The sequence below is a fragment of the Balaenoptera physalus genome (assembly GCF_965194825.1).
Source record: "Balaenoptera physalus genome assembly, chromosome: 21".
Taxonomy (NCBI): Eukaryota; Metazoa; Chordata; class Mammalia; order Artiodactyla; family Balaenopteridae; genus Balaenoptera; species Balaenoptera physalus.
Window position 1 is genome coordinate 42837271 of NC_138902.1, and position 21486 is coordinate 42858756.

General features: G+C 38.5%; 1 protein-coding gene across 6 annotated transcripts in view; it reads left to right on the forward strand.

Moving 5' to 3' along the window:
- The window catches only part of TENM3 (teneurin transmembrane protein 3), a 2405282-nt gene that overhangs the window by 338461 nt on the left and 2045335 nt on the right, over window positions 1–21486 (forward strand). For all 6 annotated transcript variants that reach the window (XM_082444070.1, XM_082444075.1, XM_082444071.1 and 3 more), the window contains exon 2: window positions 10207–10243. The gene's annotated coding sequence lies outside the window, so the exon portion shown is untranslated. The remainder of the gene's footprint in view (window positions 1–10206; window positions 10244–21486) is intronic.

Consider the following 21486-nt stretch of genomic DNA (forward strand, 5'->3'; position numbering starts at 1 on the left):
TTTTTTCCCCACACATCAGACTGCCAAAATTAAGGAGGATTCACATCTAGAGCGGGTGAAAATTTAGGGAAATTGGCACTATTAATTTACTAGTGGGTTATGAATGATAAATTTTTAAAGTATAATCTGTCAGTAGCTATTAAAATTATAAGTCTGTGTATCCCTTCATCCAGCATATTTATTTAACTCTAGAGGGAAAAAAAATATACATATGCAGGAAGTTGCTGTGTGGCTGAATTCTTCAACCTCTCCTCACTCTTACCTCCCAGCCCTCTCCACCCAGCTGTGTACAGATCCACTTCCTTATCTGTCCCTTGTTACCTCAAATATCGGAGCTAGATCAGTCATGATGGAACGGAAAATCTCGGTCAGCACTACCTACGGTGGTCTTGGAGGTCTGAACTTGCTGCCATCGCTGTTGGCTAAGTTCCAGGTGCCACCAACCCACCTCGTCACAGCCTTCAGAAGCTTCCTTCTCCATCTGTCCTCGTGCTGTTTTTGAAGTGACAGAGCTGCCGTTTTGGGTGGATGAGGTCGGGCTTCTCAAGTCTTGAGACTTCAGCATTCTTGGAAATGCAGCTCGTTCAGTTCCTAGACACATAGCAATTCCTCCCCAGATGTGCACAGGATCAGGGTGGCAGACAAGAAAGTTTTCAGTGTCAGAAAGATGTCGGGTCCAGGGTAGCTCTCCCCTCTGCCTCTTTGTCCTTGGAGACCAGCTGACTTTCCCAGACTCCTTTCAACCTCAGGGTAACTTCCCTCCCAGGAACACTTTGCCTTTTCCTGCAGTCTGCCCTTGGTCAGCAGCCCTTTAGACATCGGACGTGTTTGTATAGCCTTCCAATTCAGGGCACAAGTGGGAGCTCAGGGTCCCCCTAGAGGTGCCTCAATCCTCTGTGCAAATTCCTGGGAGAAGCATTAGCTCCAACCTCACCTGCTACTGGCCCCTTGAGCACCAAGCCTCAAACACAGCTAAATAAGTGGAGGAGGGGCTGATAAGCAACCACCTCCCATCTCTTGTCAGACTCTTACCCAAGCAGAATATCTTGCTCAAATAATTGAAGATGATGGAAATTCTTAACGCTGAGGCTGCCTCGTGACGTTTAGAGGCCAGTTCTCTTAAGACACCGATCTGGAAGTGATTATTTTTCTGCCCTTGTTTACCTAATCAGGCTCATTCGTATGAACCACATATGCTCACTCTTTCCTGCTGGCAAGAGCTGCTTCTCCAGGATTCCAACCCACCACACTCATCAGGTTTAATTTCTGCCTTAATTGTCTTCTTTGCCAGAACCTCTTCCTCTGGTCAGTTTCTAATTTTGGAGTCCCCCGGGGTGAGCCATCTACTATCCCCCCCCCCACCCCCCGCTCCTCATAATGAGATCGTCCATATCCCCGGTGTCAAATTCAGTCTTTATTTTTACATCTAAATGTATATTCTCAACCCAGAGAAATCTTGCCTTCCCATCCTTCCTGCCACTCGGCAGTGTCTGGAAACACTTTGTCACACGTGGGTGGGGATATAGTGTCATCCGGCAGAGAGGGGCAGGAGATGCATGTGTGCCTTGTGGGCTAGTTCAGAGCGTAGGACAGTCCCACAGCTACAACAAAAACATCTAGCCTAAAAGTGAATAGTGGACGTTGAAACACCCTGTAGACCCAACATGTTCTTTTCTAGAACCATGTATGCAGCGTTACCGCTTACATGTCAATGTGGTCCTCACAGTAGATAAGGCTAAAATATAAATCGGTATTTTCTTCCCCAATTACGTGTTTTCCTCCCTCAATCCCATCTTGGTAAATGGCGGCATAATCTAGTTTGCCTCCTTGAGGCCTAGGACTTAATTCCTGTCTCTCTCATTCTCACCTCCAATCCATCACCGAATCCCGTGAGTTCTACATCCAAACGTCATTCTGCCATCATCCGTGTCTCTCCATCACCGTTGTAGCTGGCATGCCCAAGCCCCATCACTTCTTGCTTGGTCGCTGCAGTAGCTTCTTAACTCCTGTCCCGGCTTCTACCCTTGACCCCTGCTATCACTTCACACAACAACTAAAGAATTATTTTCAAAAACATAAATTGGATCATGTTACCCCTCCTTCCAAACCTCAGTGTTGTCCAGTTGCACTTGCAAAATAGCCCTTAACTCAAAACCTGGTTGCATGCCCATCTTCCAGACCTTATTCAGAAGCCTTCTTACTCATAGGCTTTCTCTTCACAGACAGTAACATTTGTATCTTTTTTCAGGCCTTCCCTCTGTGCTTCCTTCTTCCTGGAAGGTTCTGCTGCTAGACCCTCCTCGACTGGCTGCTGCTTGTCATTCATTCCTATCTTAGATCAAGTGTCACATCTTCTGAGTGCACGTTCATGGCCATGCAAAATGAAATGGCCTCTCCCCTCCACTGGCACTGTGTCACCTGTTTTCTTGTTCTTAAACTGCTTTGTTCATTTTAGTAGTACTTTTTAATTTAGATGTAATTGATAAATGGCATTATAGAGTTGTAGGTATACAACGTAGTGATTAGATATCTGTATATATTGCAAAATGCTCATCACAATAAGTCTAGTTGTTATCCATCACCATACATTGTTACAATTTTTTTTCTTAGTCGTGAAAACTTTTAAGACCTATTCTCTTAGCCAACTTTCAAATACACAATTCAGTATCATTAACTGTAGTCACCATTGCTGCATATTCCATCCCCATGACTTATTTTTTTTATAGCTGGAAGTTTGTGTTTTTTAACCCCCTTCATCTATTTCTCCCCCCAGTAATTACAGTGTTCTCTGTATCCATGAGCTTGGTTATTTGGTGATGGCGGTTGTTTTTTGGATTTCATTTATAAGTGAGATACACACTATTTGTCTTGCTCTGTCTGACTTATTTCACTTAGCATAATGCCCTTAAGGCCCATCCATGTTGTTGCAAATGGCAGGATTTCCTTCTTTTTCATGGCTGAATTTTAGTCCACTGTATATGCATACCACCTCTTTTTTATCTATTCATCCATCAGCAGACTCTTAGGTTGTTTCCATATCTTGGCTATTACAAATAATGTTGCAGTGAACATGGGGGTATAGATATCTCTTTGACATAGTGTTTTGTTTCCTTCACACATATTCCCTAAAGTGGAATTGCTGGATCGTATGGTAGTTCCACTTTTAATTTTTGGAGGAACCTCTATACTGTTTCCCACAGTGGCTGCATCAATTTACATTCCCACCAACAGTACACAGGGGTTCCCTTTTCTCTACATCCTCACCAACACTTGTTATTTGTTGTCTTTTTGTGGGTAGCCATTCTGACAGGTGTGAAGTGACACCTCATTTTGGTTTTGATTTGCATTTCTCTGGCACCTGGCGATGTCGAACACCTTTTCGTGTAACTGTTGGCCACCTGTATGTTTTCTTTGGAAATATGTCTCTTCAGATCTTATTTTTTAATCAGATTTGTTTTTTTGCTATCACGTTGAGTTCATTTTTGTATTTTGGGTATTAACCCATTAACAGATAAGATTTGCAAATATTTTCTCTCATTCACTGGGTTAACTCCATTTTGTTGATGGTTTCCTTTGCTGTGCAGAGCTTTTTACTTTGATGCAGTCCCACTTGTATATTTGGCATCAAATCCAAAAAATCGTCTCCAAAACCAATGTCAAAGAGCTTACTGCTTCGTTTGCACATATTTTGTCATAAAATATGTGAAGTCAGACAAAGAAAGACAAATATAATATATTGCTTATATGTGGAATCTAAAAAAAAAAGGTTCAAATGAACTTATTTACAAAACAGAGGTAGAGTCATGGATGTAGAAAACAATCATGGTTACCAGGGGATAAGTGGGGGGGAGGGATACATTGGAAGATTGGGATTGACATGTACGTGCTACTATATATAAAATGGATAACTAATAAGAATCTGCTGTATAGCACAGGGAACTCTACTCAATACTCTGTAACGGCTATATGGAAAAAGAATCTAAAAAAAAAAGACGTGCATATATTTATAACTGATTCACTTTGCTGTACACCTGAAACTAATACAACATTGTAAATCAACTATACTCCAATAAAAAAATAAAAAGGCTTACCACTTCTGTTTTCTTCTAAGAGCTTTATGGCTATAGTTCTTACCTTCAAATCTTTGATCCATTTTGAAGTATTGCTTATGTATGGTTAGGGGTCCATAAATAAGGGATCCAGTTTTATTCTTTTGTATGTAACTGTCCAGTTTTCCCACCACCATTTATTGAAGATACTTTCATTTCCCCATTGTATATTCTTGGCTCCTTTCTCATAAATCATTGACCATGTTTGTTCTGGGCTCTCTATTTTGTTCCACTGATCTGTGTCCATTTGCATGCCAATACATAGTGTTTAGATTACTATAACTTTGTAATATAATTTGAAATCAGGGAGCGGGATGCCTACAGCTTTGTTGTTTTTTAAGATTGCTTTGGCTATTCTGAGTCTTCTGTGGTTTGGTCATTCTCTTATTATCCTCAGGGCACTCAAATAAAGGCTCCATGCTGCTCTCTTCCTGTGCTCTACCTTAATTGGTACTCAGTAAACATTTGTTACACTAATTATGATTTTCAGCAGTACAAATAATTAGAAATAAGGCATTCACTGTTAGGCTGATACTAAAACTTTGTAGAGAGGGAAGCGCTCATAATTCTAAAATTGAATAAAAATATCACCAGACAGCAATGTGGGTCCACATAAGATGATACAGCATGGAAAATGTTCCAAAGGTTTGCCTTCCTGCCAGAAATAACATGACTTCCCTCATCTCTCTCCTGTTGTCACTTTCTCATAGAAATAATTCTATATTACCTGATACTGTATTTATTCTTACTTCCTTTTCAACTAGATTACAAGTTGCTTAAGGGTAAAGATTCTTGTATCTTTGCATCACTTGTAGCATAGTGCCAGACCTTAAAAAAAAAAAACCAAAAATAAGAAAACAAGAAAAATACCTGAGGCTCTTGTGTATAGCTAACATATTTCAGATATTGTGCATAAAATTTGTGATATCTACTTGCTACTCATATTTTTTTTATCACTGTCTGATTTTCTGCTGAGTTCAGGATAATTGAGGCATTATGGTATTTCACATTCAGCAAAGCCTAAGCTTATATAATAAATATCACTTGATAATTACTCTTCCAAGGAGTAGAACAATAGAGTCAATCAAATCATTATAAAAGCTAATATATCGAGGGTGAAGTATGTGCCCAGCCATATTCTAAATGCTTTACATACATTAACTCATTTAATCCTCATAATAACCCTATGAGATAGTGAGTATTATTTTCCTCTTTTGACATTTGAAGAAACAGTGGCAGAGAGAAGTAACTTGCTGAAGGTCACACTGCAGTAAGAAGTATCGAGGTGCCCTTTCAACCCAGGCATTGTGATTCCCAAGTCAATATCCTTAACCTCTAGCCACTCGCTTTTGACAAATAATATGATTGACTTTGTAAAGGGCTTTATGGCTTTAAAGTAAAAGAGTTCTTTCTATCTAAATGCAACTTCTTAAAATTCCAGAAGTGGATTTATTGCTGTACACACTGCACGATTAAACATGTCTCAGCCTTTCACTAACTTCGGTGATAAATAATATTTCTGGTACGCATGACAAATTCTTTTTTTATCCTCGATGAAAATACAATACTTTAGAGGAATATACTAACATATCTCTGCATAGTCGGGTGGAGGAGGGTGGAACCCAGGAAAATAAATCACTCTAACAATGCATCTTGGCAGTGTAACGGTCCATTTCTAGCAAAGAGCAAAATAGACATTACGTGACATGCTCTTATTTGAGGTAATCCTTTATGTTTCATGATTAACAATCCAAATAAATCAATATGAGCAAAGTTTAAGAATAAAAAGATAACCAAAAAACCCTTCAATTGTCCTTTCTATCAAAAAGAATATAGTTGTTATTTATAACCACAAAGAACCATACTAATTTTCACAAGAGGCTGGGTATGCAACGTATTCAGTAGCAACAGATTCACATAACAGCGATGAAATGCACAAATAAAAGTCTCCATTAAAAGGATGTTAGAGGCCAGCCTGAAACAGAAATGAAAAAGAATCAGAGAACCTCTCTCGCTAGGTAGGCAACTCAACGTGAAGAACCATCTGGTCTCTTTTCATGCTCCAGGTCCACTGTCCTCATCAACGTAGACGTGGGCGTGGTTTGTGGTCCCCTAATTAAGTGGAATCCATGTGGAATGGTAGGGCCAAGCTGCGAGACCATTTGAATTAATTCTTTGAAAAGGTAATTGTCCATCAATAATTAGGTTTCAAAAGGATCTCACACCAAGGGAACGGAAACATTCACTGGAGAGATGGCTGCTTATATTTACTAAATTTTAACTTCACGACATCTTAGGTAAACCAAAGGGAGAGGTACCATCACCAAATTACAGATGAAAAATTGTGATATTTAGGCATGGATTAAAAAGCCGAGAGCCAATTCTATAATGAGAATGGGATTTGGAGTCAAGAAAGTAGAAATGAAATCTTTCCTCTACTACCTAGTGGCTGTATGACCTGGAGATAGCAGATATAATATATTTTAGTTTTAATTTGCTCAATTATAAAATTAGAGTGTATATCAAAGTGTTGAGCCGAGTCCACCAAGTTTTTGCTGAACTTCAAAAACCTGAAACCTTAAAAAGTCTGATAACAAACACATCATCTTCTCTCTCTCCTCCTCCATCCTTCTTACTTTCATGATACACTCATTTGGAAATGGGTGCTAAATGGGTGCTTTCATCACTCATACCAAATGTGGAAAGATATTCTATACACCTCTGTTCTCAGGTGGTCAAAACTATGTGTCAGTTACACCTCCTAAAGACCTTGGGAATGTGTTGCTTAGTTCTCCCTTTGTGTACTTCCCCCAGTCTCTCAGTCAAGTCTTTCACCTTTTCAATTATGGATTCCATCAGAAGTCTCCCAACGGGCCTATTTCACCAACTGTAACCAACCACCATACTGCTAACCTGATTATCAAAGTTAAAACTATGGTATCAGCCTTCCTTTTTAAAATCCTCTGTGTTCTTCAGTTAAAGAAGTAGAAACATCTTAACACAGCATAAGGATTTGGGCCCTTCAGCATCACCCCTTTCTGTCTCTGATTCAGCCAAAGTGATGTGCTGAGTAAAACTCTAGGCTGTCAGCTTCCCCCACATCTTTGCCTTTTATCTGTGCGTTTGCCACTGTCTGATTAAATCCCACTCAGTCTTCAAGATTCACACTTTGACTTCAGTCTCCAAAGAGAGGAAAATACATTACCTTGCTCACCTCAGTAGTGTGTGTGCCACCCACGCACACCTCCCCTCTCTCTCTCACACACACACGCACAAGGAGAGGAACTTAACCAGAGTACTACACATCTAAAAAGAGGCCGATGTCAAGGACCTCAGTGCTCATATATTCAGCCCTTTATTTACGCTTCTCTGTGGAGAGTTCACTTAACGACTGAGGGTCTGAGGGGAAGTCTGTTGCTCTAAGTTGTGCTCAGAGGATTTTGCGTTGACCTGATTACACGGAGGGTAGAAAGCTCTTAGAAGTGTTGAATGTCTACCTCTCTTCTCTCCTCACCTCCAGCCCATCATCAGTACATTCAGGTGGAGGAGTAAATGTCAGCTGCTGCAGCCCGTGGCGGGAAATAAGCTGATGGGTGTGAATGTGTTGATGACAGAGAGAGAAGCTGATAAGAGGGTGAGAGAGGGCAGCTCTGGGCTCGCCCAGAAATGAGCCCGGGTTGCCTGTAATCGGTGGCTGTGATTTGTGCTGTGGGTCCAGCTTTATAAGTTCATTGCATACTGTTCTGATTTTACTTGAAAATATTTAGGGGAATTTTTTTTTTTTTTTTATGATAGCTGCTTAGTACAGGAAAGGAACACCGAAGACATTTTACACTTTACGTAACATGGTATGTCAGTAACCATCAGTCCTTAAAGCTCATCAATTTAGATGTTTTTCCCTTTAGTTAAAGTTGGGCTGCCCTTCTTAGCATCCACATAAATGCTAACGTTTCCTCCACATGGTGAGGGTCATATGGCCGGACTTGCTCAGACCCATCCTGCATCACATGTAGTGCACAGGCACCTAGTCTGCTTAATGCCCTCTTGGAGTCTGAGAAGTTCGCCCGTTTAGACAGTAGATGTTAGGTTCACTTTATCCGTAGGGGAACTAAGCAGAGCTCAAATCTTCCCTCTGCAGTGCTTGAGAAGAGGAAACTGAGCAAAACATAACTGCTGTTTTGCAAAAGAGATCCAGTTTAGGATTCTTGGGAAGACTTAGAGGAAAAAATGTTTGACATCTGTAAGTGAGGTCAAGGGTCACACAGGTGGAGGGACTTCCTTGGCTTTCGCGTTGGCTAAGATCCTGACTTAAGATGCGGAAAAGGGTGGCTGGTCTGAGCAGAAAAAAAACCTGTATCTGCAGTGTGGTGAGAGGAGGGTGTCATGAGAAGTCAGAGATGTCAGCGGGCTTCAGAGCAACGGGCCTCAGAAGCCACACCAGGGGTTCTGAAATTCATTCTATGAGTGATAACAAAAAGATTGAAGTAGTGCTGAAACTTGACTGTACCTAATCATAAAAAAGAGAACTCTGCCATCTGTGTGGACATTGGAGTGGGGTTGGGGTGAGGTGTGTGGACAGAAGTGGGTTGTGGAGACCCCCTAACAAGCTGAATGACAGCCATCGTGAGAGACTGTGGAAGTTCAGCTATTGTAGTGGTTCTGGGGAATAGTAAACTGTTGATGTGCAAGAATTAACAGGACTTGAACTTTTTTTTTTGTCCTGAATGCTTCTGTTTATATCAAAGCAAAATAGAAGCATTTGATATAAATATAAATATCAAATGCTTCCATTTATATCTAGAAATCATCTCTGTGGGCAGGGGGATAGTTACATTGTGTGATTTAGTCTCAATCACTTTTGCCCTGAATGGCTGAGAGCGGCAGCTTTGGAGAGGGAATTTAGCCTGATGTTTGCATGGGGCAGACAGAGGGACAGCGGGGCACCAGGGGTGACAGAGGGTCTTCCGGGAGCACAGCCTACCCCTGGAGCCATTGACATTCTCAGACCGGCTCTCCATCCATCTCTGAGCACTTCCTACCCCGTCTGTAAATCTCATTAGAGAGTCCAGCTAGGACTAGCGTGAGAAGCGATTTTCCTGTCCTGACAATGTAACACTCAAGTGCACTCAGATGACTTTGCAATGGGAGCCACCTCTGTTTACAAATGAATATCTAAGCGTTTTCAATTTTGCAAGGCTTTGGATCTTGTTTTGAGGATATGATTAAACTCAGTTAAAAAAATTTTTTTTTCAGTACCTAGATGCACCTCAATGTCAGGATTTGTGACATATGTAGACGGTAGAAAAAAGTGCATGTGTGTAGTCTTACATATGCAAACAGAGTTCCTAAGGAAATTCTTGATATTTTTCATATTCGCTTCTGAGAAAATGAATTCAGGTCCTATGAGAAAGGAAGTATGATCAAAGGAGTTTCTTCTACAACTACTGTTTCTCCTACTATGTCCCAAACTCTGATTAGGATTAAATGTTATATTGATTCAAGCCAGTGTTGTTTCAAGTACAATCTTGGCTGCATATTGTGTGGAAGCATGGCTTCGTTTCATCTCAGTGATAGTTGTGAAGTATTGTAAATAAAAAATCTCCCAGATTTTAATACAGTTCGGTGAGAAGTATATGAGACACTCAGATAACTAATGCAAACTTGAAAAGAGTACGTCTTATATTAATAATTTCTATGTGATGGTGCTTTATTTTTATTTAGTAAAAATAGAATTTGCTGTGACACCTAACCCTTAAAACTTCCCTCATCGACATTAACCCTTGTGCATCTCATTACAGTCAGTGAATGGAAGGTACTGAAATCTACAGCCATGACCTGGATAATGTGCCCCGTAATTTCTGTTTTGCTCTCAAACATGAAACTCATTAGCTTCTGTGGTTTCAGTGCACATGCACTGAACAGAGAGGCATTTACTTATTACAACCAAGGAGGTGATTTTAATTTTTAGTAAAAAAAGAAACTAAATGAGATCAGGAAAAGTTTTTAAAGTTGGCCTATAATTGTGCTACGTAGAACAATGCATCATCCTTTATATTATTTACTGGAGACCAATAAATGATATGTTTTATTTTAACAGGCAGTTTGCTGTCAGAAGTGTGCTTTGCTTCGAAAAGGTAAGTGCCTTTTAAGAAATAGTATATAAAATTATCATGGTTTCTGATTTATAGCTTCAAAGGGCCTATTAATGTTAAAGTCTCATGGCTGACAGCTGTGTTGTTCAAAAGCAAGGGTATATAGTATTAATTATCTTAAGCTCCAGATTATTGTTCGTGGTGGAGACATTGCATATAAAGGACAGACTGGCACATTTTCCTGTTTTAGTAGGAATAATTAATTAACCTGGTGACTTTAAAAGAAATACCTGTTGAAGTAAGATACAAAGAACACAGCTTAGTTTTGTTACATTTGCTTCAGTTCTGATATTTTTTGGACAATTTTCATGGAAATTAGCAGCCAGTTGGGGCATGGCTGCAATTTTTGTTACTGGTCTTTATTATTTATTTGGTTGGCTGGCTTTGTCATTTTGAAAGTGAAAAATGGTTGTATCTTCACAGTAGTATTTGGCAATAACACTATACATATTCTTTACTGAATACATAGACTTTTAAAATGTTAGTAATATATTGGGTTTAACTATGATTTAAATTACATTGCTGATTCATTCTAGTATTTAAAATTTCAAGAACCCTAGTATAGTCCTAATATAGTCCTAGTATATATTCATAGTATATCCTGTGCTTACTGTGTAACAAGAAATGACCATATCATGGACTTGTGTCTCCACTTGCCTTTCTCGAAGCATTTCGTCAGGCAGTGAAATCATGGCGGGGTTATTAATTATGGTGTACCTGGCACAGAGGTTCTGTTTCTCTGAAAAGCCATGGCCTTTGTCTTCAAATGATGCCCTTCAGCAGCCTACATAGCACACATTGATCTCTCTTACTGATCTTGGTTCCACATCTTACTTGTTTCTGTATGTTGGTTCGACTACCTTCACATTTTTACTTTTACACTTGTGGGTGCTGTAACAAGAGAGACTCACTGTCTTTGGGCCACTGAACCCTGCTGCGGGTTATAGTAACCGAGAAGCTTTCTGCGTAGTTATGTTGCTAAGATGAGTAAATTCATAAATTATCATTCTTTTCGCCGTCTAATAGTTGTTTCTTTATATGGTTTGTGTTTCTGTGGTCTGGTGATCTTGGTATATTAGCCTGCTTTACCAAGTTGTTTAGTTAGCAAAGAAATGCATTTTGGAAAAAAACACTGTTCCTTTTCGAAGTCCTGTGCTGTTATGGTTGGAGCCCATAAATAAGTGACCAAGAGGTATTTCCAAAAGCACAGTTCAAATTCTCCCTGTCATAGTGGGGATTAGCTATGATAAAATTACAACGAAGTCTTTTTAATGTTTAATCTTAACTATATAAATGTGTGATATCTAAGTTATAGTCAGTGTTCAAACCACACTGCACAGAGACAACCAAAAGAAGTTAAATTTTCAAACATGTTCCAACTCCCCACCCCCTCACAAGCTGTGGTGGAAAGAACACAGGCTTTGGAGTCAATTAAAATTCACTTGTAGACCTAGTTCCAGCTCTTACCATCTGAGCAACCTCGGGTAAGCTCCTTAACGTCTCTGAAACATTTTCACTATTTTTCGAACTGGGTATAATCATACCTGTGTTGCAAGATTGCTGTCAAGATGCAGGAAAGTGATTTGTCAGTTCCCTGCTTTCTAAGAATAAATCTCTTACTATGGACAAACTCCTTATTGCTCTATCTGATAAAACAGTAATTCTTTTGTGAATGTTAAGTTTGGCTTGGCTGTGCTGACTTGGTAGGATATTGACATTTCGGACATAAAGGCGTAGTGTCTTGCTAAACTGTGTAAAGATTTTATTTTATTCTGTTGTTGGAGTCCATGTATAGACCCAAGGGATTGTCCAACAAGCATTTGTGAACACAAACAACTTTCATTGTACAGTGGCTCTTTAGATACCTTAAAAATTTGGTTTTCCTTCAGTGTTCCTACTTAGGGTTCTGCATCTGCACATTCAACCAACTGCATATCAAAAACATTGGAAAAGAAAATTCCAGAAAGTTCCAGAAAGCTAAGCTTGAATTTGCTGTGCACTGGCAACTATTTACACACCATTTCCATTGTATTAGGTATTAAAAGTAATCTAGAGATAATTTAAAGTATACAGCAGGATGTGCAGTAGGTTATATGCAAATACTACACCATTTTATATAAAGGACTTGAGCATTTGTGTATCTTGGTATCTGAGGGGATCTTGGAACCAATTCCCTACTTGGATACCAAGAGACGATTGTATGCTGAAGCTTGTGACCAGGGCCCTGTTCTTGCTTCTTTTATTCCATTATCTAGGAAAACATCTCCTTTTTGCAATGCTTTCTATTAAAACATTGCTGGGTAATTGGATAGTTAAATAGTTGAAGATGGTTTAATAGCCTTCCTAGGTAATATTTACATTTTAATGAGCTTTGTAATGGTTTAACCTAAATACAGGGGAATATGATGATGTCTGTAGCAGGGGGAATCACTTGAGGCCATGAAGTCTTTGCCAGGCAGCCCTGTAAACTATAAAAAAGAGGGTTGCTTCCTCTCCATCCTCACTGTGAGGCTTCTACGTGCGTGCATGACTTCTCATTCATATTCTTTCTTTCCCCTCTCACTGCCTATAAAAAACTTTAAACTGACAGAGATTGATATCCAGTCCTCTTCTGAAAATTGTAAACACGTTTTCCTCTGTATCCATTTGAAATCTCCTCTCTTCTGTTCTCCAATCCCTTATATTTTATTAGTTTCTTTCAAAACCTTAAGAATAATTTACGTTTTTAATTGTTTTACTTGTCACAAATTTTCATGTACCTTAGCTAAACAATTCCATTAAGGTTGGGAGGTGTTATATCTTGTTTCTGATCAGAAAACAGGATGAGGTGACTTGGCCCGTCAGAAGAGCAAAGATGGGTTAATACTAGGCCTTCTGACACCCAATACGGTCCAGGTAGGCAGACATTATTCTATCACGTAAAAGCAATTTATATGCTGTTTTTCTTCTACGGATTTATTCATATGTATGGAAATAGGAGAAAAAAAGAAAACCAGACAAAATGTCCTGCATGTGGTAATGTGACTCAGCTCGTCAATAAGCCAGACTTTCACTAGGCTGCTTTCACTAGGCTGCTTGCCAGGATAAACAGGGAGCTTGATTTTGAAAAAGAAATTTTTGTAGCCAAAAGCCAAAAAAGAAAATACTTTACAAATGATAAATGAGAAACTCCTTTTTAAATAGAATTCTCTGCTTAAATAATGGAATATGTATATGACATTGCTAAGTTTCTGACAAAATAGTAGAAGGCCTTGCTTTTTACATTTTGTTGGGCACAGTTAACTAATTCTGGCAAGAAAAAAAAAAAAAAAAAGGCGGTGGATTCCCCAGAGAAAATTTTAGATGTCATTCCAACTGCTTTAATAATAAAGAATTGAAAATTATTGATATCTGTTGATTTTTGTCTCAAAATTTTACGTGGATTTATTTTCTATTATTACTGAAAAGTGACTGCTGGGTTCTAACGCTTCCAGCAAATACCTTTTTTCATCTCAGTTCTTTGATCTACGTGAGTGTAATGATCCAATGGGTTGCTTCACTCTACTTGACCAAAAACTTACCAATGATACCTGTCATAACAGAAGTTTTCCCTAATTGGCCAAATGGATGTTTTCTTTTATCTGCTTCTTGATTGTTTAAAAAAATAACTTAATTTTGATAAATTCGGATAGTGAGGTTAAATGATCATAAGAGTAGCATCATTCTCGAGGTAATTATCCAAGCAATGAGTTTATCTGGACTAGGTTGGGCAGGAGTGTCTGTGTATTGTGAGGATTGTAACTATTTGAGAAGCACTCAGAACTAAAGTTAACCTTGGTGGAAAAAATGTCATTTTTGTCATCCAGTTTTTCCTAGAAGACTGAAAAATCTCTTTCTTTACATCTAGAATGTCCTCTCTTGCACACATTTTTTAAAACCTACGTTGTATACCATTGGTTTCCTCGCGCTGTTCAGTGGTCTTCCTTTTATTTTTGATCATTACTCCCAATCATTTGAAGGTGTCTGAAAAACATTGTATCAAGTTCTCTTGGGCTATAGCACTTCTTTCATTTCTGAATCTAGCTCTATGCTTCTTTATACCTTCCAACTTGTGACCTATTTTCACTGGCAATTTGATCATTAGCATATTTATGAGACCTAAGTTTTTATCACTGTTTCGGGTAAATATGTAAAGCACAAAAAACCAAAATATTTTGGATTATGTTTTAGCGAGTTTCACTCTGTGTAGAATAAAACTCTACATTCATTCCTTTTTTTCTTACATATTTTTATTTGCCTTTATATGTTTACCTTGCAGTAAATATGTTTGTCTCACTCAGCTCTAAAAAAGGATTTAGAGAAGTGCCTGAACCACCTGTCTGTCTTCAACATTCCCAGTGATTAATTTTCTTTATTTAAACAAATAAACCAGTATAAAAACCTCATATTGAAAATAAGTATAGATATCAAAATTTGGATTCTAGAATAAAATGAATATGGGTAAACTTCTGTTTCAACAATGAAATGTTCATTGTAGAAACAGTACCAACTGTAGCCTTTGCTCTGTGTTGAATTTAAAGAAAAAAAAATTCACCATAATTCCATCACACCACCCCTCGAGAAAACTACCACTGGCATTTCAGTGTATTCTCCTACTTTTTTATGCATCCATTTATATATAAAAATTTGGCTACACCTGTGCTGGTATATTTCAGTCCTTTTCTTAGATAGATGAATTTCATTCCATCTTTCTGTCCCAAAAGGCACCAAGGCCTCCTTTGCCCTCCAGCTTCTTTTGGTTCCGTGAGTAAGAGACCTGAAAGATCAGAAGGAGAGAGAGAGTCAGAATCAGGTTTTTATTTCCCTGGCTCCCGCCTTCCAAGGTTGCTCCCAGCAACCTCAGCCAAAGCTTAGTTCCTCTCACTGCAGCTTCCCTAGACAGCTCTCTGGGTTCTAGGAACTGCTTCTTCCCTGTTCCTGCCACACTGGGGTTGGTGAGCTAATAAGCCTTCTCCTGTGGAACCTTATGGGTTTTGTGAACAACACATATCTTTGTAAGTACTCCTTTCTTAAGCCATCTGAGAATTATCCTAACTTGAGTGCGCCATCTTTTTTTAGTCAGGACATTGACTCATGCTATACTTCAGAAATTATTTTATTGCCTGCTTTTCATTGGGCTCTACAGTATGTCTTGAACATCCTGGCATGCCGTTCAGCATCATTTTACCACATTCTAATAACTTCATGCACCACACACACCACGATGGAACATTGTTGACCTTGTTTTCCATTTTCCATTACTAGTGGCAGTGCCATAAGCACCTCTGTAGCACATCTGTACATCCTCTTTTAATCCCTTGGGATAAATTCCCAGAAGTGAACTACTAGAATTAGTTTCCAAATGGTATTTTATTATTAGTGCTGCAGATTTGTAATCAAAGAAACACTCTCTATAGATCATCCCTTGGCTGTTCTAGCTCTGTAGTACCTCAAGCCGTTCAGCAGTCACTTTTAAGTCCTACTGCTTGAGAACGAGACACTGGATCTCCAGACTCTAGGGTTTCCTCAGTGTACAGTCTCAGTTTTGTTTCCTCAGAAGGCCATCAACCCACTTGGCTTCATTAGCAATAGGAGATCCTTTATGCCTAAAAACCAGGCCAGGTGGAGCCATGGAGACTCTGCTAGCAGAGGGCTATTCAATGCTCTGGAGGACAATGGGCTAGAAGTCCTTCAATTTACATCTGTCCAGGCTTCACTCATCCCAAATACCAGTTCTTCCCTATTCAGGAAGCCTACGTTTCCTGAAGGGGTAGCAGAAGAACTGAGAGAATCCAGCGTAAGAACACTGGGGGATAAAGCTATGAACCATACTGGAGTATTTGCAGAATTAATGAAAAAACCATGCCCTTTAGCAACTTCATGTTTAAGAGTTGAATGATTCCCTTCAACCTTTTATTTTTCTCGCCCACCTTCAGTAATATAAGACTGACCGTCGTGGCCCGTCTTCGATCATGTAAATGCCCGTCTTTATAGTCTCAAAGAACAGAAGCAGTTGAAATAGAAATAAAACAGAACTTCAGGCTTTTTGTTGTTGTTGTTAAATAGAATTGTAAATTGCATACAACTCAAGTACTTTATTTGTAACTATAATAATGACCTAGATGATACAGAAATTGTCACCAGAGTTATCAGCATGTTTCTACGTCTTGGCTAAAAGCCCAGAAAGAATAGATTTACAGAATGAGAGTCTGGAGAGCTTTATACATATTATAAGCACTGTTCTCACGGAGGAAGATGTGTCTTTGGGGGCAGCAACTCTTGCAAAGGAAAAAGTAAAAATTTCTACCTCAGATTAACCGCAAAAATCAATCACTGTTCCTGGAAAACAAATAATAAACAAAAGCCATTAAAATACCTCTTCTCCTCACGACTTTTAATGTTTTGTGGGTGTGTTTCAAACTTGGTTTCCTCAGAAACTGGACATCTTCAGACCTATTTTCCGGGGCTCATGGATTTCCTATGAGATGTTTATGAGTAATTGTATATCTATGAGTGTTCATTCTGTATAATCTTAAAAAATATTGATATGACATATCAATGAGATCCTAATTAAACACCTTATAATATCGGGTGCCTTGCAATTTCAAATTGTACTGCTGTGATTGAATAAGAAATCAGAGTAGGAGGGGGAGAGAGAGAGAGAGAGAGATCATTGCAATAATGTGTTAATGTTAAAGCCATTTGAAACCCAGAAAGCTTTGCTAAACAAAATTTCAGTATATTTAGAACGTAGAAAATTGTTCAGAGAATTGGCACGTTATTCCGTGACAAATAATAGCACAGCCGTGTGGAATTTACAAAAATCTCTATGCTAAAACTCAGCAATGCAGTCGCTTCGAAGCGGCAATTTAGTTTCATATAAACAACATCATCGGTGATAATATATTAAGCCTGTTATTTTGAATGGTATAGGCTTTATAGTTATGCTTATGAATTTTTAAAAAAGTCATCAGGGCTAATTTTCTATTTATACATAGATAAATAATATTACAATAAAAGTAATTTAAATCAAAATTAGGCGTTAGTGTCAAAATTTGCTTCATATGTGACATATTCATTGCTAAGTTTTGAGAAACACTTAATAGTGGTTATTCTCCTAGCACTCGGGATCAGAATTATATCTATTTTTGAGCCATGCCTTTTCCCCACTGCAAGTTTTCCCATGTATCTGTTAGCCATTAAGTGTGCAGGTTAAACTGTAGTCTGTCCCCTGCAATTAGCTCAGGAATTTCTGTGAAAAATGTGGGCATTGGTCGTGATACATACAAATATTTCTCAGTAAAACATACATCTTGACTAGAGTGTTCAGAAATCCGGAACTTACTTTACAGAAAGCTTTATGTAACCAGATGTGCATGTATGCTGCTTCACTGTGAATCACGGAAGGATCTGGAAGATGATTAAATTTCTAAGCTCACTGAGACCACACCTTAGCAAGGTGTGAAGAGTTCTTACGTTCATTGCTGAAAGATCTGCTTGAGTATTTCTAGGTCCTCCTTGGCCTCTGGTTTCACTGTGAGATTCAGATATTTTGCAGCATTACTCCTTATTGATAAATGTTGCATACGATTCTTACTGTATATAGGGCAACATAGTTTTAACCATTTTGCCTTCAGTCTGCCAGTCTACTCCACACCATTTTTCTTGACACTGCTAAAATAATCTCTGCAAAGGTTTTTTTTACTTGCTTGACAGTCTGTATTTTTCGTGTCCAAAGGTCTTACATTGGCATTCGATGTCCCTCCTTCGTAGCCTCTCTTTCTGAATGTCAACTTCCTAGCCTACAGGATGACCCTCTGCTCCAGAAAGGCTGTTCTACTCATGATTCTAAAGTGCACCTTGCTCATTTCAGCCTGTCTTCTATGACTCTTCCTGTGTGCAGTCTCTACCTATATTATCCCCCTGTGAACCCGCATTTCAGGTAGTGTACAGATCCCTGATTTTTCATTGATTATATTTCCTGAGATTTGGAAGTGTTTTAATATTCCTCCAGATAATAAATTTGGAGGGACTGGAACTTCATTTCATACGTAGCACGTAGAGTGATTTTTAGCCTTATCATAGCACTCAACTTTTTGCTGCATTAGTGCCGTAATTTTGATTTTATATTTATTATATTAGAACTATAACATATTTTAAGATATATTTTCATGTTAAACGGTGTTACATTATTTATATCCTCTGCAATAACAGTCTAGAATAAAACCTCTGATTCCATGCAAAATAAAGTAAAACAACCACAAAGTAAATATTTTGAAAGGAAGTAAGGAGACAAGTTGTAAACTCTCTAAGGAGTTCTGGAGTTCCGAATTAGCTACACGATACTAAAATATGGGTGTTCTTTATATGTAAGCAACTCCATTTAAGAATCTAGAAACTACTTAGCTCCATACCTGATTTACCGAACCCTCAGTGTTACCCTAAGTACAAAATGCACAGACACGGAAAAGATATTTTGCAGAAGTAAAAATACCTGACCACGTACATATTAAAACAACCAACTTTCTGAGTACTATTTATCCTCAGTACAGAGAATTTATTACTTGTGGGTGTAAATCAGGATAACTTCACACATGTCATATAAAACATATAACAAAATCTTGACATCATATATTATTCTCTTTGAGGGGAAACTGACAACTCCCTGAAATTGATTCAGGCCTCACCTCTGTGTATTATTTGAGAATGTAGGACATGTCAGACAAATTCAGCTCTGTGGTTGATTCGGTCAGCAAGTCAGTCCAGAATATTATGTTCGGTGATGCAGAAGACACTTTTATAGGAGGATACAGTTGCCCACTCTGATGTCAGCCTTCAAAACTCAGAAGTTTTTTCCTCTTCCAAGACCACTGCCCAGCTACAGAGAACCATTGATTTGCCTGGTATTGGAGAATAGTAAGGCAGATGGTGTAGCACATATGTGTTCTCAGATATGCTTTACTTCTTTGAGTTGGCAGTTGTAGCTTCTCTTATGATAAAAATACACATAGAAGCATGGACCACAAAAGTTTTACTACTAAATGGTAGCAAAACTGAATGAGAACAGGTTTGTTCAGAAAATGGGCCAGAGCAAAAAGTTTGTGTGCAATTAGTTCAGAAGCTTCTAAAGAACGACAGTGTGAAATGTTTTTCAAATACACAATTTCAAGAAAGCTTTTAGTAATTTTATAATAGTTTCAACAGATCATTTACACAGATGTAAATATACATTCAAAGGGATGTTGGCCTTTATAATTAGATTTTTGCCCTAGAAAGTCTAGAGCATCAGTATTCTGACAATTCAACCATAGACTAATTAACATAGATTATTTGTTTTGACACTTTGGGGGCTCTTTCTATTCATTTAGGCAACAAACTGTACAGTCTTAATTTCTTGCTCGCTTCTTCAGGAGGAAACAAGATAAAAGTTCTATTTCATTAGGCTCTGACCTCTATAATGCCACCTCTAAACAACATCCTTATTAGTAAAATATGATCGAAGTGCCCTTAGGGTAGAAACAATGAATATTTATTTAGAAACTGGCTTTTGGCCAATTTTTCTGTACCGTAAAGGCATAAATATTACATACCAGAGCATTTCAATTCCCATGCACTTAGGATTTTGTTCTGTACACATTTGTGAAAGGAGCAAGTATCTGCATGGCGCTTTCGAGAACTCATTGTCAAAGGCTCACTTGTGGTTGGAAGCTATAATAGGCATTTCTATTCAATCATGAAATGTTAAATAGGAATAAATTCTGGGTAACTATCTCCAGTTAAATAGTTAAAATATAGGGGAGAGAGTGCTAATTACCTTAGTCTCCTAGATTTTGAGCAAATGGCATTTTAAAGGTAGGGGGAAGTAGTTAAAATGAAAATAACTTTTATCCTGGAAGTCAGTCCGTGAGACAGAGTGTCGAAGGAAGGCTGGCAAGCAGTTTTCTGAGAACGTTCTCTCTGCTGTCATTCTGTTTTCCTGTGGAGAATGTGGTTGCCAAACCTCTCAGCAGAATCACTGTAATTGAAGGAACAGGTAAGTTGAATTATGGATGTTGAAGCCACATCTTGCTAAAGGGAACCAATGGCATTATTTTCAAAGCCCTAACATCTCCTTGAACAAAATGCCAGGGTGCTTCAGTGCAGTAGAATTCCCCTATTACCCATGTTCTTTATGACTCCCAATTGCTCTGAGTGGTCTGCAGCCTTCACATCTCTAAATCACTTGTAAGTAAGGAGGGACAGCTGGAGAAATATTAAATGTTCATCACTTTCACTTCTCTGCTACTACTCTTAACATTTAATTTGTATTTGTGTTTAATACTTATCCTATTTTATGCCTTAAATATTATTATTAAAACATCATATGCTTGTAAAACACAGGGAGTGAGGTTTTTTGTGTTGAGTTTTTAGTAAGTGCTGTGCACAAGTAGGGACTTCACGAATCATTCTGTTTGTTATTAAACTTGTCAGCGTTGGTTGTATGTTCTCTTTCTTCCTTTGAACTTGAAAACACATTGAGTGTTTTTAAAGACACCATTCAATCTACTTGGTATTATAGATATGTGGGTACAACCTCGCATAAAATTTAACCCCCAGAACCTAAGCTCTGCACCAACTAGCTTGTTTGTTCTTCTCAAATACAGGGTACACATTGGTTAAATGAAAAAGTGATTACTGCTAAACCAAATTCACATTCACCAACATAAACCATGGACTTAAACATTCCGTAATAACTTCTTAAATTAACTATATCTCAGCGATGTAGATAAACGTTTCCAGAAGAGCTGGTGATGGGGATGTGAATAAAGTGTGTGAAGTCAATACAAATATGGGTTAAAAATCAATTCTGTTTTAGAAAATGGAAACTACAAATAGGTAGTGAGGAATGAAGAAGAAAGAGTCAGAGAAATCTTCGTGGGGTTTCAGGTAGCCACTGGATTAAGGTAAGAGAGTTCTGTGGAAGAAAGAGATCAGCCCATTCAAGCCCTGGGCATGGCTGAGAGGAAGAAGGTCAGATTGGAGAATATGAAGCAAGCCATCAACAAGCAGAGATGGAGGGTCTGCTGTGTGCAGACCACAGTGCTAGTTGGAGGAGACCTGCATTCTGAAGATTAGAGAGGATAGTCGTGATCCTTCAGGAATGTAAAATCCACGGAGGAAGGCAAGATCTCAGAAAACCAACAGTGTGAATGGAAAGTGCAGTCAGT